Source organism: Siphateles boraxobius, unplaced genomic scaffold (assembly GCF_051911475.1).
Source record: "Siphateles boraxobius isolate OS27281-9 unplaced genomic scaffold, OSU_SipBor_1 23, whole genome shotgun sequence".
Classification (NCBI taxonomy): Eukaryota; Metazoa; Chordata; class Actinopteri; order Cypriniformes; family Leuciscidae; genus Siphateles; species Siphateles boraxobius.
The window spans coordinates 684,818-703,267 of record NW_027508844.1 but is presented as its reverse complement, the minus strand read 5'-3'; the positions used below and the strand labels follow the sequence as shown (position 1 = coordinate 703,267).

General features: G+C 45.4%; 1 non-coding gene across 1 annotated transcript; it reads left to right on the top strand.

Moving 5' to 3' along the window:
- The first annotated feature begins 16,138 nt into the window (after positions 1–16,138).
- LOC143747619 (U6 spliceosomal RNA) lies at positions 16,139–16,241 on the top strand. Its single transcript, XR_013206778.1, has one exon. It is a non-coding gene; the product is annotated as a U6 spliceosomal RNA (small nuclear RNA).
- The last annotated feature ends 2,209 nt before the right edge of the window (positions 16,242–18,450 follow it).

Sequence of the window (18,450 nt, the reverse complement as noted above, 5' to 3'; positions counted from 1 at the left end):
ACACACACACACACACACACATCACTCCAACAGTCTGCTTGTATAAGTCTGGAAAAGGAACTATTGCAGGCATGAAAACGGGCCAGGGGTGAAAAAGGTGAGAAGGATATTACCCCTCTAGGGGGGTTCGGGGGCACGCTCCCCCGTAAGAAAAATTTAAATATTCTATATTTGAAACCATCAATCTGATGCATTTTGAGATGCATTTTTGCCAACCTGGGGAGAGCTGGAGAAACTTAACTTCAGCCATGAGTCAAAAATATTATGGCCTCCGTAGCGTTAGCTAATAATTTTCCACTGGAGCTTTAGCTAGCTGGCTAACGTTGCGTTCTCTCCTGCTGTGTTCAACGACTCGATTCATCAAGCTAAGCCTATGTGAACAAAGCTCCTGGGTAACTTAGATATAGCCTACCAGAAATTATTAGGGATGTCCCGATACCATTTTTTCTGAACCGATCCGATCCGATACCAAAAATTTTGAGTATCGACCGATACCGATCAGATACCAGCGCAGTTTTTTTTTAAATCAAGTAGAATTTCTATAACTCTACCCTTTAACCAATGGCTCTTTTAGTCTCTCTCTCTCTCTCTCTCTCTCTCTCTCTCTCTCTCTCCTCTGGTGCGCACTCTAAATGCAAGCATATTATTGTAACCACAGTAACTTTGATCTGCTTGAACACATTTTAATCGTCTTTAATACATGATTCCGAAGGATAGATTAAAAGACCTGTTCATTTTTTAAATAAATACAAATTTATTAAATAATAATAATAATTATCAATAAATTAAATTTTTTGAGATCCGGGGCTATAAAAAAAACATCCGGGACTGAAGCCCCGAATGCCCATGTCTAAGACGCGCCTGTTGCTGAGTCCTGTAGGTTTGTCCACATACTGTCCTGTAGGATTGATAACATCCCACAGAAATGATAAGCCCTGCAAGATTCAGAATGTAGATTGATTTATTGATTGGTTGATTAAATAAATAAACTAATCACAAACTTAAGGATATAAAACATTTATTACCTAACTACCCTAACTTACTAGCTAGCTATCATATATCCCAGCTAACACAGTTACGTTGTGAAGACGTAACAGGACCGGCCCATATTCGTCTCAATGACCTAACTGGTATGTTCTGAGGAGGTAACATCAAAGGACCGTTTTAGTCCTAACAACGACCAAAATACCACGTAAAAACAACAACAAAAAACACTGCATACATTTAATCAGCATTTATTCAGTGTTACCTGTACTATTGTGTGTATGCACCGCATGCATCAATGTGTCACACACATGTGTGCCTCAAGAATCAATCACCTAGAAAACATTTATATCATTTAATAATCAGCAGTTAGTTAATGACATTCTCCACCTCAAGATAATAAATAATTAACATATAATTTTTAACATATATATATATATTAAAAGTTAACAAGTTATTGAGAAGTGAAAATTTGGCATATACATTCATTTTAATTAATTTGATCTTACTTTAAGGAAAAAAATACGAAAATTTCAACAACAAAAAAATCAAAAAGTCTTATTTGTTTTCCAAAAGTAGGAGTGTTTCATCATCTTCATCATGCTGCTGCACACCTTTTCTCTGGTCTTGCTGCTGCAAAATGAAAAGTAGCTGGTCAATATAATTTATTTAAAATATGATGGTTTCATTGTATTAATCATGTAAGATAACTATAAATATACTATAAATCCAGTAATTGTATTTACTAAATGGTTAAAATGCAGGAAACAAATAAATGCAATAGTGAGTTTATTAGGATTAGTGGATTACAAAATCGGATATAGGGATTATGTGAGAACCGGTTCTCTTCACACTTCATGACAGTAGGTGGCGACATGCACCTATTGATGTTGGTTCGCAACCCGCCATTACACCAAATGAAGAAGGACGGTTGTTCGGCAGTTGTTGAACGATATAAGAAAAAACTCCAGCTGCGCTCTATGTGAGTAACCATGAATTATATTTTTCATTTTAATATTTTATTTGTTGTTAGGATTGTCAGATGTCAACTATATGTAAATTATGACGAGGTGAGATGCGCTAATCATGTTAGCTTATAGCACGAGATCCAAACTTTTGTTTTACCTAACTTACCGTTAATTAGATTCGAATGAGCGGAATTGGAATAATTAAAATTCAAACCTACCCCAAGCCTAACTGACCTAAACGACAGACTGTGAAATGCTCCACTCACATGTACAGTCAGATGTTCTTTGTTTGTGCAACTTTAAGTAAATCAAACCAGTGACTAAACGGTCAACTTCACATTGTTTCTACTTTTAGTAAAAGAAAAGTACTAAGTGAACTGAACATGTAATCTCCCTTTTTTTTAAATTATGTAATTAGAATATAATAACTATTTTACAGAAAACTGCACCAAAGGAGCTTACATTCTGACAGCTTGCTGGAGCTTAAGTGTGTCTGCCACAATGTCCTCCACTGTTGCTTGCTGGATTCTAGGATTGGACATCATCACTGCCTCTGTAATATTAAATTCCTTAACTATGCAGCAATGGTTAAAAAAGTACTGGTAATACAGGTCTTTTGTGTCACTAACATATAGGACTTGCTCTTCCCTTTCTTCCCCTTCAGACTAAACTCCTTCCAGACACTGTAGGAGGCCAGTGCCCGCATCACCCGCCGGGTGTTTTCCCCAGGGTTTGGACCTCCAACAAGACTTAAATGGTGTGTCTACAAGATGGAATACATTTTCAAAATGGTAATAACTTTTGTTATTTAACTTAATTCTAACACTTTTTTGGCATTTCACGGATAGTTCACTATTAACATACCACACTATTCCGAAATGTCTCCTCTTCATTTTTTCTTCGAGAGAGAGAGGAGTTCCTCCATAGTGGCACACACATCAAGGCTCATCTCCTCCACTCGCTGACTAGTCCCATCACCCAGGGCACGAGCACAGTTCATACAGGGCTGCTGTTGAGCTCCTCATCGCCTTCATCTCACTCTCAATGCTGATGATTCTCTGAGTGAGTAACTCAGGAGTTGATCTGGGAGAATCAAGATTGATTCATTCAAATAAAGGTAAAAATTAAGTTTCAAATTATGTTTTGCATTTACCATTCTTCTGGATGTCTCTAGGAGGCGCTGGTCTTAATGATGCATCAAGAATGGTATAATCTTCAGGTCTTGCTGGTGTTAGTGTGGTTTGTTTGTTGGGTTTAAATGCTCGGGGAAATGGCACCTGAGGTTCCACTGTAAATTAGAAGGTAATTACTAAAAAATAGGAACAAACGAAAAACGATGAAATCTACTGGTATTGGTATCAATCAACTAATGAAATTTTGGTATTCTGAAAACCCCCAAACACTTTTTAATATGAAATTGTGCACAAGTGGTAAAGTAAAATAATTAAAACTAAGAAAGGCCTACCAGTTGATGTACAGTTCACCCGGCTCTTCTTTTTGGGGTGAGGTACTGAAGAAGTATCTTTTAAAAAAATGAATAAAAATGATTTTAGAATTACTTTAATTGTTTACTTGTAAACTTATTTCACATGCTCAGGTTCATACCTCCATCAGAGCTGCTGAGACACACTGGTCGTTTTTTTCTCTTGGGAACGTCATCAGAGCTCCCCACAGAAGACTGCACAGCTGCTCTTTTGGACCACTTCTTTGCAGTTTCATAGTCACCTGAAGTAAAAATACAGTGAGTATAATGTAGCATTCCTTAACAGAGTTGCACTAACATTTTGTTTGAATGATCCTTTAAAGTAAAATGAAATACCTGTTTTTGCAAACACTCTGACCCTGTGCCTGGTCCAATTTTTTTTATTCAATTCAAATTTATTTGTATAGCGCTTTTCACAATACACATTGTCTCAAAGCAGCTTTACAGAAAGTACATTTCGGAAATGTACATAGAAAAATACAGTTAGTTAATCATGTATTAATTTATGGCATAACATATCGCCGGCTTTGAGTCGTCTCTTCACAGGCGTCGAGTCGTCTCTTCACAGGCGTCGAGTCGTCTCTTCACAGGCGTTGGGGCATCTAAAGTCTCCGTGAGAGGCTGGATACAAACTGGAGCTGACGAACGCTATTTACCTCGGGACTAGCGTCCCGAGATAACAGCAGAAAGGCAGATGGGAAATAATTAGCATAGCTGATGTTCATAATGTTAATGCATTCGAACTGATTCAGCAGTAGTATTAAAGGTTAAGCATTAAGTGAATGCTTGGTTAAAGAGATGCGTCTTTAATCTAGTTTTAAACTGGGACAGCGAGTCTGAGTCTCGTACAATATCAGGAAGGCTATTCCAGAGTTTAGGAGCTAAATGCGAGAACGCCCTCCCTCCTTTAGTGGACTTAGATATCCTAGGAATGACCAGAAGCCTCGAATTTAGTGATCTTAAAGAGCGCGATGGATTGTATGGCGATAGAAGGTCTGTTAAATACACAGGAGCTAAACCATTTAGGGCTTTATAGGTCAGTAGGAATACTTTGTAATTGATACGTAACTTAATAGGTAACCAGTGTAGAGATGATAAAATAGGTGTTATATGATCATATTTTCTTGATCTAGTAAGAACTCTAGCGGCTGCATTTTGCACTAACTGTAGCTTGTTTATTGAGGATGCAGGACAACCAGCTAATAAAGCATTACAGTAATCTAGTCTCGAGGTCATGAATGCATGAACTAACTTTTCTGCATCAGAAACAGATAGCATGTTACGTAGCTTAGCAATGTTTCTGAGGTGGAAAAAGGCTGTTCTTGTAATATATGAAATATGATTTTCGAAAGTCAAGTTGCGGTCTAGTATAACACCCAGGTCTTTTACTGTAGTGGATAAAGTAACAGGACATCCTTCTAAATTGAAGTTGTATTGTAAGGGATTTTGTGGGTAGTTTTTTGGACCAATAAGTAGTACCTCCGTTTTATCTGAATTTAATAGCAGGAAATTACACGTCATCCAGCATTTTATATCATTTAGACACTCTGTCAATTTAGATAAGTTAGTGTTTTCATCTGGTCGTGATGAGATATATAATTGAGTGTCATCAGCATAACAGTGGAAATTAATTCCATGTTTTCTTATAATATTACCAAGTGGCAGCATATATATTGAGAATAGCAGAGGGCCTAACACCGATCCTTGCGGCACTCCATAGTCTACTGACGTTATCTTTGATTTTTCCCCATTTAAACAGACAAAATGATAACGGTCTGATAAGTACGATCTAAACCCGCTTAATGCCTGTCCCTGAACACCAGTGTAGTTTTGTAGTCGATCCAAGAGTATTTTATGATCGATAGTGTCGAACGCAGCGCTAAGATCGAGTAGAACTAGTATTGAGATACAGCCTTGGTCAGAAGCTAAAAGTAAATCATTTGTAATTTTAACTAGCGCAGTTTCTGTGCTATGATGCGGTCTGAATCCCGACTGGAATTTTTCATAGATATCATTTTCTTGCAAGAAAGAGCACATTTGAGCGGTCACAACTTTTTCTAGTATTTTAGACATAAATGGAAGATTTGAGATGGGTCTGTAATTTGCTAAGTTATTTGGATCTAATTGCGGTTTCTTAATGAGAGGTTGTATTACTGCCAGCTTGAATATTCTTGGAACATGACCTAAAGATAAAGACGATTTAATAATATTAAGAAGAGGCTCTTCCACTACAGGTAACACTTCTTTCAGTAGTTTAGTGGGTGTTGGATCTAATAAACATGTTGTTGGTTTAGATGCAATGATAAGTTTATTTAGCTCTTCCTGTCCTATAGTTGTAAAGCGGTGTAGTTGTTCTAGAGGGGCCATAATTGAGGCTGAATCATAAGACATCATAGAGGATTGTATATTTACAATTGTGTTTCGGATGGTTTCTATTTTCTCATTGAAGTAATTCATAAAATCATTACTCAAACTGCTAGTCAGCTCAGCCATCGTTCTTCTCTGTTTTCGCGCATGCGCATTAGTGCCTTCGCGCATGCCCAGTCGCACAAACGCGGTACAAACGAGACACCATCAAAACGCAGGATCGAATCCCGACCGAAGCACAAACATTATATTACACACTATTATATTCATATTATGCCTATTTCATGTGTATACATAAAAGTAACATGCTGTGTATTATTTGTTTCACCTTTTATTCAAATCTGTTGTGTTAAACATTATATTGTATTTATATTGTGTCACCTTATTAAAATGTATGTTAAATAATATATTGTATTCATATTGTTTCCCCTTTTTATATTGTTTCACCCTTTTCTGCATAGATATATTGTATTTATATTGTTTCACCTTTTTCTGCATATATATTACAATTTGTTATGTTAAACATTATATTACATTTATATTATGTCAATAATTTTATTTCGATGTATAAATAAAAGTTACATGCCGTGTATTATTCGTTTCACCTTTTTCTTCAGTAAAAAAAAATATCAATTAAATATCTGTTGTTGTTGTTGTTGTTGTTGTTGTTGTTGTTGATGATGATGTATAGATGCAGAAAACACCAAACACAGCAGCAGTAGACAGTGTGAAATAGATTATTTATTTGAAACTACAATACAATAAAACATGATAATGATGATGATGATAATGATTTTGATGATGATGATGATAGTAATAATAATAATAAAAATAGAGCATCAGAGCAGACACATGGCATAAATATTCTGGGGCGAGATGCAGAACAGTGGTAGTGATGCAGAACAGTGGCACAAGGCTTCATTCCTCTTATTTTAAACCACATAAATCACAGCAGACAGACGCATAGTATAAGGGCTCATTACAGACATGCATGGATGCATAAAGCAGCAGCATACAGTGTGAAGTACCAACGCGGCGCCAACAGAGCCAGTGGCAACTGGACGTAAATCCAAAGACAGTGACCACATTATTGAACATACCCACATGTCCAAAAGGCCTATATAACTTGTCAACGCATAAAATCAGAACAGCACAAATGCATGACAATGTGTTATACAGGTGTGAATGTGTTATACAGGTGTAAATGGGACAGACAATGTTTTCTTTTCTTTTTCTTAAGCCATATGATAGGCAGCAGACACACACAGTATAGGCCCGTATAACTTGTCAGTGTAAAGAATCAGAATAGTACAAAGGCATGGCAATGTTGTACAGGTGTGAATGGGATACACAATGTTTTTTTTTTGCGGTAGAAAAGTTGTGGCAGGTGTGGACCGGTGTTTGTAGGAAGCCTCCACACCGCGGCAAGGTCCGGGTCCTTGTGGAGGGTAAAGTCAATGTCTTTAAAAAACAAACAAACAAACACTGAAACAACTATATACACCTGCCCTAGCGAGAATGCGAAATCAGTCCGGGGCTCGACCCTGGTCCTTCATCTCCCTCAGCCAGTCCTCCACACTCTTACCCGCCGCGGCGGCAGAGCAAAAATGTACATTGCCGTAGCGGGTGTGTCCGGTCTCCCTCCGCTTTGGCTGGCCGCATCTCCTGCACTTTTGTTCTTGTGGCACGCCGGCCCGGGCAGCGACGATTGCTCCTGCCGCTGCCCTCTGCTCAGCCCTCTTCCTCCTCAGCCATTCAGTTTTGTAAGCAGAGCGAGGCTGAGGAGGGGGAGCAGGAGGTGGTGCAGGCAGCCGAGGGCCGGCGTGATGTGCGGCGGCCAGCGGCAGAGAGAGGACGTGTGGGGCTGGCGTTGTCCGAGGGAGCGTTGGGATGGGGAGCACCCTCACACTCTGCTGGGGCAGTGAGAGGTCCAGAAAGAGAGGCTGTGTTGCCGGAAAAGGTCCTGTTGCAGCTGCAGCAGCTGGTGGTATGGCCAGGACAACAGCTGAGGGGGCAGGCGGTAAAGGCGCCAGTGGGCGCACTGGCGCTGGCAGAACAGGCACCGGTGCTGCCACAGCCGGTGCTGCTGCCAGAGGTCCCGCCACCCTTGGCGCTGCCGTCCTCGCCTGGCCTGTTGCTGCTGCCGGAGAACGATCCACCGCTGTTGCTGGGCACGGCGCCGAACCCGCTGCCGCTGCCGCTGGTGGTCGTCCCTCTGCTGCAACGCCTGAAGCCAGCACAGTCCTCTCCTTCTCCCGCTGCATCCTGGTGGAACCTGAAAACGGATTTCAACGTAGTGTTTTAGTTACATATAGAATTTTGAGAGCATGCCATTCAAGCATGTCATTACCATAACATCAAAAGCATCAAACATACCACAGCGAGAGGGTCCTGGCGTTCAGCTCAAAGAGCTGTATGGGCACCCGAGCCATCAGCCTCTGGTGGCCCAGCACAAGGTCCCGGATGTGCTGGTACCGAAGCAGTATGCTGTCCCACCGCGACCTCCGGGCACCGCGCGCACGGCTGCCCGAGGGGATCAAGCGGCAGAGCTGGGTGCATACTGCCTCTACCAGCCGGCTTGCGCTGGGACTGCTGGCAGGTCCAGAGGTCTCTCCGACCAGGCAGCTGTGGACAATGGACAAAAACAATGACAGATATGAGCATGATAATGGGCAACATTACATAAAGCAGCTTGTTTGTACAACAGGGAAATGTATGATGGAAGCGTAGCCTTACCGTCTCAAGCTTTCCACACCAGGTATACTGGTGCGGCTTGGCTTGGCTGCCATGAAGCGCCCCTGAGCTGGCCTGTCCCTGTAGCGGGGAGGGTAAACTACTCGGGCCCTGTCGTACGGTGACAGGGCCTCGTAGAGCCTGATAAGCTCGTCTACCCTCCCCTCGGACAAGGCCGGGTCGTGACGCAACCCCACCAAGGCCGTGGCCAACTGGACCACGGCCAGGTACCCCGGCTGGTCATCCGGTCCTCTGTAGTCCTGCAGACACACAAGAAGAGATGGAAAACAATAAGTCAGTTGGATGGAACAGAGCGAGCGCAGTTTTTGGTGATGCGAGATGCACTGCAGTCGCAGACCACAAAGAGGTGGCGTGCTTACCTCAGCAGCCTGCTGAGGCTCTGGCGAGGACCGGCCGGGGGAGTGGGGTGCGGGCTCGGGGGCACCGGTCGGACTGGATGGCTCGGGCGCGGGTGCGTCAGCCGGTCGCCCTGACCGCGGGTCCGTCTGAGGAGCTGGGAACTCGCCAGGCACGTGCAGGGTGAGGTCCTCCACCTCCTGCGGGCCGTCGGCGAGCTCATCATCCTCGACGAGTTGGGGAACGTCCCCCCCCGCGTCCGGAATGTCAGGGTCCAAGCTGACGTCCTGCAGCACTCTGCCCGTCTGGGAGTACAGGTACTCGATGCCGATGAGTTCCCCTGAAGTACAACAACACAAATCGCATCAGTCAGTCTGGTACAAATATCATTCAGTGTGGACACGTGTAAGCGAGGTGGCTATTGTGTTCTTACCCGTGTACTCCCTGGGCTTGGTGTAATCGTTGACCATACTCGTGCCAAGCACCCTTTGGCTGAGCTGGTCAAGGGAGTGCTGCAGGGGGCCATTGTAGGAGCGGAGCAGCGGCCGTCCCTCCTGTGCCATGGACGCCGCCCTGTCGGCGTTCCACCGCGTCAACCCCTCCAGGAGAAATGCCTGGAAGTGCCAGGGATTGGCACTTTCTCCTGAGGAGGAACACAGATCTGTTTAGCAGTTTATTCAGTGAACACAATGTGAATGACAGCGAGTCGATGACAGTGAAAGATTGACATGACAGTGAAGCATGTGAAACATACCTGGAATGAAACGGTTGAGATGCAGGTGGAACGACTCCAGGGACGTGGAGCCTCGTGCACAACGGTACACCGGCAGGCTGATCCCCCCCTTGGTCATCCTGCCGGTCTCAGTGTACAGCTCCACGCCCGGCGGGTCCTGGATGCAATGGAGGTGGCGCCGCTGCTCCGTCCAGATCTTCTGGATGCGGTCTTGGTCCAGCAGGGAAATCCCCATGGTGTCTCGTCCGTTGGCACCGCCGAAGGTTTCCAGGAGGTCACCGATCAGCCGCTCCGTCTCCGCCGCTCCACGCGTGCGGCGACGGCAATGGAGAGCCATATTCTTGCGGCTGACGTGCCTCCACACTCCGGCGTCGGACGAGAAGGTCATCCCCTGTGCCTCAAGCATCCTCTTCTTCGCCTTGAGCAACCGGGCTGCGTCCTCTGGGTCCCACAGGAAGATGCACGAAGACAGCTGCTCCAGGAAGGGTTTATACAGCTGGTGGCTCTCGGTGGTGACACCTGTTATGGAAAAATGCATGTTATATCAAGTTATGGAACCATGATGTCTCTTACTGTGATGCTGTTTGTTTAATTATTGTTTTTGCCACAACGTACCTGACGCGAACCGCCGCATCAGGTGCCAGATGTCCAGCCGGACCACCAGCTTGTCCCACTTCCCGAACATGTCAGCTGTCTTGGATCCCCCGTGGGACGAACAACAGTCCCGGTCGACGTAGAGGAGCTGAGGCGGCTCCACCCCAGCGTCCCGATACCGCCGCATTAACCCCGCAGCCATGGGCAACAGGCCGGCACCCTCGGCGTCCGTGAGCACGGACATGAGCACCTGTCCGTGCTCGTTGCCGACGTTCGTTGCCCACGCTGCGGTCTGGGCGGCAGCACCGGCGAGCTTCCGGGTCACCTGTTTGAAAGAATAAAGCATCTCAGTAAGGCTGCACGCACATAGCCAGAGCGTGATACTCCGCACCACATTTATATACATATATATTTATAAATACATAGCACCACATTTACCTTCTTGGTCGAATCCATCTTCAAAACCGTTCCAAAGACGGAGGTGACCCGGGCCTTCACGTCCTCCAGGCGGGAGAGGATGTCGTGGCAGTACACCATTAACAGCCACGCGTACTGGGGCACGGGTGGCGGTTTTGGTGGTGGGGTGCACATGCGCACGACACCTTGCGACGTGAAGGGCTCCATGACGCTGAGGTAGTGTATGGACCGCCGCATCCAGGCCTCTGTGTGTGCCTCACAGAGTTTTTTGTACAGCTGCGTGGCGCTGTTCCCCCGAGTACGCTCACGCAGCTGAATGATTACCCGCCGGTCGCAGGCAAGCCTACAGAGAGGAGCACATCATGTGTTACAGAAGAGCCACACACAGACACACTGTGACAGTGTTCAGACAGGTACTTACTTGTAGGTGAGGATTGCCGGCAAGAAGGCGCCACACACAGACACACTGTGACAGTGTTCAGACGATGCCCCTCTCCCAGCTGACCCACGACCTCCTGCGACCAGGCAGCTACCTTCCTCTTACACCGACGGCACTCCAGGTACTCGGTGGCCATCAAGTACCAGCCGTCGATGTCCAGGACCCTCCGGATGGTCCTGTAGAGCCCACACTTGGTGAGGGGCGTCCGGCATGTCGGCCGGACGCCCCACAGACGCAGGGGCGTCCAGAGGAACAGCCGACACGCGAAGAAGGCAGCTGGTGAGGCGGGTGGCTGAGTGTAACTCGGCCGGGGCTGAGGGGGGTCCCACCACAGCTTGAGGTCTGTGGTGAGTTTGGTCCTCCCCTCGCTGTCTGTCTTGAACAGCTCCCGGGCCGATCCACTCCTGCTCTTCCACGGTGAGAGCTGTCCGCCAGCTCTCAGGCAACCGGGACTGTGAGGGAAAAAAACAACACAAACAAACACACCTTAAGGAGGCTGAGAGGAGGTGCTACATGCAGTTTGACAGTCAACTTCACTGAGTTGTGCCGTCCATGAGTACGGGCACGGTGTGTGAGTGTGTGTGTGTTTGTGTGTCTGTGTTTGTACCTCAGCCGAAGCAGGAGTGGGCGTTGCGGGCTGCTCCACTTTCCTCTCCTTCCTCTTCCTCTTCGCCGGCGCTGGTGCCAGGGTGGCCTCCCCAGATGGCGTCTCCTCCACGGAGACGCGACGGGGCTCCTCCCTGGTCAACGCCGGAGCCCGAGCCGGAACCGCGAGCGTAGGTGGAGCAGACGCAACTCGAGGTGGTGGCGGTGGGGGAGGGATGGAGGACAATGCCGGAGGAGGTGGAGATGGAGGCCTCACCACCAGCGGGAGAGTCTGAAGGACCTGTACGTGAGCTTCAGACACATTCACACACAACAAAATGGCATCAGCACAATGATAGTCATGGGGCAACACACAGGCAGGCAAGACTAAGTGAGTCTGAGTGTTAATGACGTGCAGCATGCTAGTGATTAGATGACATGCAGAATGCAAGTAATTAGATGACGTACAGCATGCCAGTGATAGGGCAGATGGTTTAGTGCTACAAGGTGAATGTCAAGAGATGCAGCAGGGCCAAGGGAAGTAGACATGTGAAGGTGGTTAAGCAAATCTACATTGCCACTACGTTCTACACATCTACCACCGACAAAGACGGCTACATTACCTGCCAAACCTACCTTTGGTCTTCAAGCATCAGCTGTAGAGACCAGTAAATGAAACCATTACAGTTAATACAAAAATACAGCCAGAAGAATATATATTGAGGGGCAAATGTTACAGTGCGACACGTCCAGTGTGGTGCCAGTTACCCGTTTCTAAGTCAGTGGCCATCTGGACCAGTTCCTCGTCCGTCACCTCTGTGGGGGGGGGGGGGGGGCGGCGGCGGAACCGAGGGGCGCTGGTCTCTGACGGATGTAGACACCGCTGTGGGGTGGGAGGGCAATGGTTAGTCAATCCTGTACACTGAACCTCTGTTGTGTTAAAGAGAAAGAAAGAGATCTACCTGGAACTGCAGGCCGTGCTGGTGTGGTCATCAGCTTCCTGACCTTGGCCTGCAGCTCACCTGGGGCCATTGGACGCCTTCCCAGTAGGGCCGAGAACATGGGAGCGATCGGCTTGCGAGGCGGCAGCGTTGTGGAGGCAGCGGCCTTGCTGGGGCCACTGCTGGTGGTGGTGGGGGTGCTGCTGCTGCTGCTGGTGGGAGGTGGGGGGGTAGCAGTCACCTCTGCCGACCGCTCCATGTCTCGGTCCAGGATGTATTTCCTGGCGGCGTCCATCGAGGTCCCAGGCTGCGGTGTCTTCCGCCGTAGCCACTTGACAAAGCTGCAAGACAGTGATCAAAGATTAACACGCATATCAACAAGGCACAGCACCCTGTCAACAGTCCACTACCCTTCACCACAACAGGACTTACGTCTGGTGCTTCTTCTCCTTGGAGTCGTACAGGTCCTTCAGAGTGGCCTCCTTGTAGTCCCCAAAGCCAACAAGCGCCTCGCCCTCACACCCGGGCTGAGTGGCGCGAGCCCGGGCCTCCTCGTGCACCCGGTGGTATCTCAGCTGCTCAGCAAAAGCAGGGTGGGCGCACGAGTACCGGGCGAGTGCGTCCTTGTTGGCCATAAGGGGGCTGTCGGAGGCACTTTTCTCCCGTTCCCGCTGGTGGCTGGCAACCAACTGCGTGGTGTAGCCCACGTCGTTCTCCAGGAGCCAACGGAATGTTTGACCCTGGTACTTGCCAAACTGGATGCTGTGGCAGCCCAGCACCAGCATGTGGTCACCAGGGTCACCGCCCTTGGAGACGACGTGGGCTTGGGCCTCCTTCTCCACCTCCTCCGGCTTCTTGGCCCTCGCAGCAGCGGCTGTCCCACGTGGCCCCTTGGCGGCGATGAAGGCCGCCGCCTCATCAGAGGCCCGCAGGACAAGCTGCTGCGAGGCCGTCAACTTTAATTTAGCAAAAACCATCTCTACAATGACACAGCACAGCATTAAGGGAGCATTACAGGTTAAACTACATGTTAATTGCCATATTAACAGGAATATCACACATAAGATTAATGATATACTAGTACTAGACATTCACTATTGAAATATTAACGTTAACAAATTAACATAACTTGACACAACAGGTAAATAATGACCCCAGGGTCAGCCCCCTATGCACTGGCAGCCATTAAACAAACAGGCTTATTGTTAATGCATAAAACATACACTTAAACTTTATATTTTGATTTCACGTGGTGATATTATAATCTTAAGGGTCTAAAGATACTAACTGTATGGTCTTTTCATCATTTAATTTTGTTTTCAGAGATCGTCACATGTTGTCCCGTTAATATCCAATGCAATGGATTACATTACATTACATGCTAGCGATCTCTCAAAATGTATTTAATCTTTGATCAGACTACCTGGTTATCTTCATTAGACCATGTAGATGTATTTACTACAGTTTGGAGTCGAAATTCAAAGTGTAAATATGGTTTAAATGTGTTAACCGGACGCCTGACGTACGTTAACGTATCTTTAAATAACGTTATCAAAACCAGCGATTGACAGCATAATACATCGACAAATTCCATGTCAGTACATTGTAAAAGTACTCTGGGAAGACAATGTTATGTCAGTACATTCGTAATATTCTATTTATTTTTGTTTTACTCACTGACTCACTCGTTGACTCGTTGTCAGTTGCTATGGTGGTTGCTATGACAAACGCTTGATTATACTAACCGCTGATTGGCCCAAAACGCTCGACAAACGCTCGACAATACGAGCTGCTGATTGGCCCAAAACCGAAAACGCTCGACAAACGCTCGACAATACGAGCTGCTGATTGGCCCAAAACCGAAAACGCTCGACAAACGCTCGACAATACGAGCTGCTGATTGGCCGGCTTCCAGAGAACATTGCTGGGCACAGAGCGAAAGGATGACACGCAAATCCGTGAAGCGCTCCATATTTTTGCAGCTGTGATCAAAGCCTGCTTCACTGGACTTGATTCATCCCCTCCTGCCACACTTTGTTTTCATTCTTGTTCTCTTGTGTCAAGAACTGGTGCATCTCCAATGTCTATAGCGCACTCTCAGTTTTCCTACCAACTCTTTTTTTTAATGCTTGTACTCTGGGGCCATCGACGAGTGTGTCCACTCCCTTTCTTCAGCAGATGCCGTAGAGGAACAGGGTTTGACCACAAAGGCAATATCTCCAATGTCTATAGCGCACTCTCAGTTTTCCTGCCAACTCTTTTTTTTAATGCTTGTACTCTGGGGCCATCGACGAGTGTGTCCACTCCCTTTCTTCAGCAGATGCCGTAGAGGAACAGGTTTCACCACAAAGGCAATATCTCCAATGTCTATAGCGCACTCTCAGTTTTCCTGCCAACTCTTTTTTTTTATGCTTGTACTCTGAGGCCATCGACAAGTTTGTCCACTCCCTTTCTTCAGCAGATGCCTTTGGGGAACAGGGTTTGAACACAAAGGCAATATCTTTTCCCTTCAAGGTTGAGTCACAGAACACCACTGAAACAGAACAATACATTCACACAGAGCAAACTTGAGCTAAAATAGACTTCTACTTATGATGTTTTCACATTTTTATCATACAGTGACCAGCGGTGCTGTAAACACCTAAAGAGTTACATATGCCAAGTAGGAATACGTGTAAATGTGGAAAAACATACATGTGGTGTGATTGAACTTCAAGACCCTAGGCACAGTTGTCTATAAATGCAGCAATCATGAGAACAGCTAAATGAAAATACACAACAGCAACCCATCAAAGTTTACAACTCTTGATTAGTTTGAATGCATGATAGCCCAGTGAATGAATTACAAAGTGTGTGAATATGTATCCTCTGGAAGGCAGGCTACACTAATAAACAAGGTTTTTTTAAAGTGGTGAAATGGCTCGCTGGGCTCTACCACCTTGGTGAGGACTTGCTGGGCCCCCAGGTCTGAATATGCCTCAAATTATCTGTGCCTTTTTGCTTGTTAAGGCAGCGCCTATGCTGAAAGGAGACCGATTTAGAGAAAAAATCAAAGAATAAATCAAATAAAAAAATCTGTGAAGTCCTTCAAGGTTTTGTTTCCAACCTGTGTCAGAGGGCCTCTACCTCAAAGTCTCCAGAGGATTAATTCCTCCTGCTGTGTTTCGTGTCCAGTTACATCGAGTGCATGCAACGGTGGCGCAAACGGCTATGCACTTTCCGTTTTTCTGCCAACTCGATTTTTCTCGAAAACCTGGAGGACACAGCCCATTCAGAGCTTGTATTTTGGTACCATCCATAAGTCTGCCCACCCCATTCTTTCAGTAGATGCTCTCTTACATCATGGTGGAATTGGCCATTTATGAACCCTAAAGCTTTAAGATGTCCTATTCCTAAACTGATTGAGCTTTTGCATCAATCATTGTGTCAAGCAAAGGTATGCAGAGGCGAGATGGCTCGCTGGGCCATACCACCTTGGTGATAGCTCGCTGGAACCCGAGGTGTAAATATGCCTTGAGCTGGGCACCAAACCTTTGCTTGCTAAGGCAGCACATATACTAAGATTGGATCGATACAGAGAAGATTAGCATGGCCCCTGCGAAAGGATGACACACAAATCCGTGAAGCGCTCCATATTTTTGCTGCTGTGATCAAAGCCTGCATCACTGGACTTGATTCATCCCCTCCTGCCACTCTTTGTTTTCATTCTTGTTCTCTTGTGTCAAGAACTGGTGCATCTCCAATGTCTATAGCGCACTCTCAGTTTTCCTGCCAACTCTTTTTTTTAATGCTTGTACTCTGGGGCCATCGACGAGTGTGTCCACTCCCTTTCTTCAGCAGATGCCGTTGAGGAACAGGGTTTGACCACAAAGGCAATATCTCCAACCATATACACGCACCATATTCTCTCTGAAGCAAGATTCTTCCGAAATAAATAGGAGCGTTTCGTTTTCAGTCTTTTCTCTAAGGGTTCGAACCTGAGAGCTTGTGCTTTCAAAGAAGGTCCCAGTTTCAATTCACTCGAACATCCAGAGCACATCAAGGGCACGCGCTGTGCACAAAAAGACAAGTCTGAAGGACGGGGTGAGGAGAGGTGGTAACATGGAGCTCAATTTCAATGGCACCCAGAAAATCTTGCCGTGATCCGGATTCCAACCAGGGTTGCTGCGGCCACAACGCAGAGTACTAACCACTATACGATCACAGCGAGCTACCGGTCTACCAGACGTGTCCCTGAATACAAAGGGGCGTTGTCATCTTTAGCTTGCAGACAAAACTGTTTCTTACCAACATAACTCTTTTCAAGGGTAATCATGTAACAGTGACTTTTTTTCCTTTTTATGGGGCGGTTTCCCGGACAGAGATTAAGCCTAGTGCTAGACTAAAATGGCCCTTTAAACCAGTTTAACAGAAATCTGCTTTCTCTGTCATGGCTTTAAATAGTCCTAGATTTAGTTTAGTCCAGAGTTTAATAAACTGATTTCCTGGAGGAAGATTAGAGTTACCCCAAGACTAAATTGAGTCTTAAATTAAACCTACCAGGAGGCAGGTTTAACTTCAGATTAACAATGTGTTTCAAAGAAGACACATGTATTACTAGTATATATATACAGTTGTGGTCAGAATTAATGGCACCCCTGGTAAATATGATCAAAAATTTTCTTTTGATCTTCCATTTAAAACAAATTGCAAAAATCTAACCTTTCATTGAAGTAAAATAATTGATAGTGGGGGGGAAATCACATTATGAAATAAACGTTTTTCTCCAAAGCACGTTGGCCACAATTATTGGCACCCCTAGAATTTTTTTACGAGTGAAAGAAGTATATTTCCATTAATATTTACCTTTTTTTTAGCACACCAGGGTGACTAGGAACATAAAAATTGTCTTCTTGACTTTTCAAGAACGACTTCTTGTTTCACAGGAGTTTAAATATGAGGAAACACAAAGGCCAAATTCCCTCAATCATCCACCACAATGAGTGAAACCAAAGAATATAGTTCTGATGTGCATTAAAAGATTGTTGAGCATCACAAAATGGAAAGTGGCTTTAAGAAAATAGCTAAAGAATTGAAAATCCCCATTTTGACCATCAGGGCAATAATTATGAAGTTCCAATCAACTAAAGATGTTACGAATCTTTCAAGTGACAAGTTTCGCACGCTCTCCCTTTTGCACCATATATCTTGTTAAATGTGGAGCAAAACTGACTTGTGCATCTGTAGAGGCAGTGGGCGGAGCCTACATGAATATTCATGAGTTTCCCGGGCATGCGCGTGGAACTGCTCGTTTTAGTTCACTCAGAGGTTCCCTCCTCGTTTCTCAGCAGGTTTAATGGGTTATATATATATATTATAAGGTAAATATAGTTTCAGCGCGAACTTAAACTACAATTGTGTATCGTTTCGTAATGTTCATAATGTTTTTATTAATTTGCACATTTTGTGCATTCGTCAATGACTGAATGATTGCAGGCATTCACTTCGTGTAGGCCTATATAAAGTATTTAGATTCTTGTGTGAGTTTGGGAGATCTCACCACGAGTGGGAGGGAGTGGGGGTCGAGGGAAAGCACGAGAGTGAGTTCAAATGGTTAAATTTCAAAAGAAATGCCTGGAAGTCTGTTTGTAATTAATTGTATATATATATAATTAATTACAAACAGACTTCCAGGCATTTCTTTTCTTTTCTTCCATAGCTGATGTGTGCTGTTCCATATCTGATGTTTATTTAGCTTGCTTAAAAATAATTTTCTCTTGTTTAGTAAAAAAAAATTTCTGATGCCATTGTTTTCCTTGTATTTGCTTCTCAGTTCCATGCAATTTTTAGCTTTTCTTGGTTCATTCCAT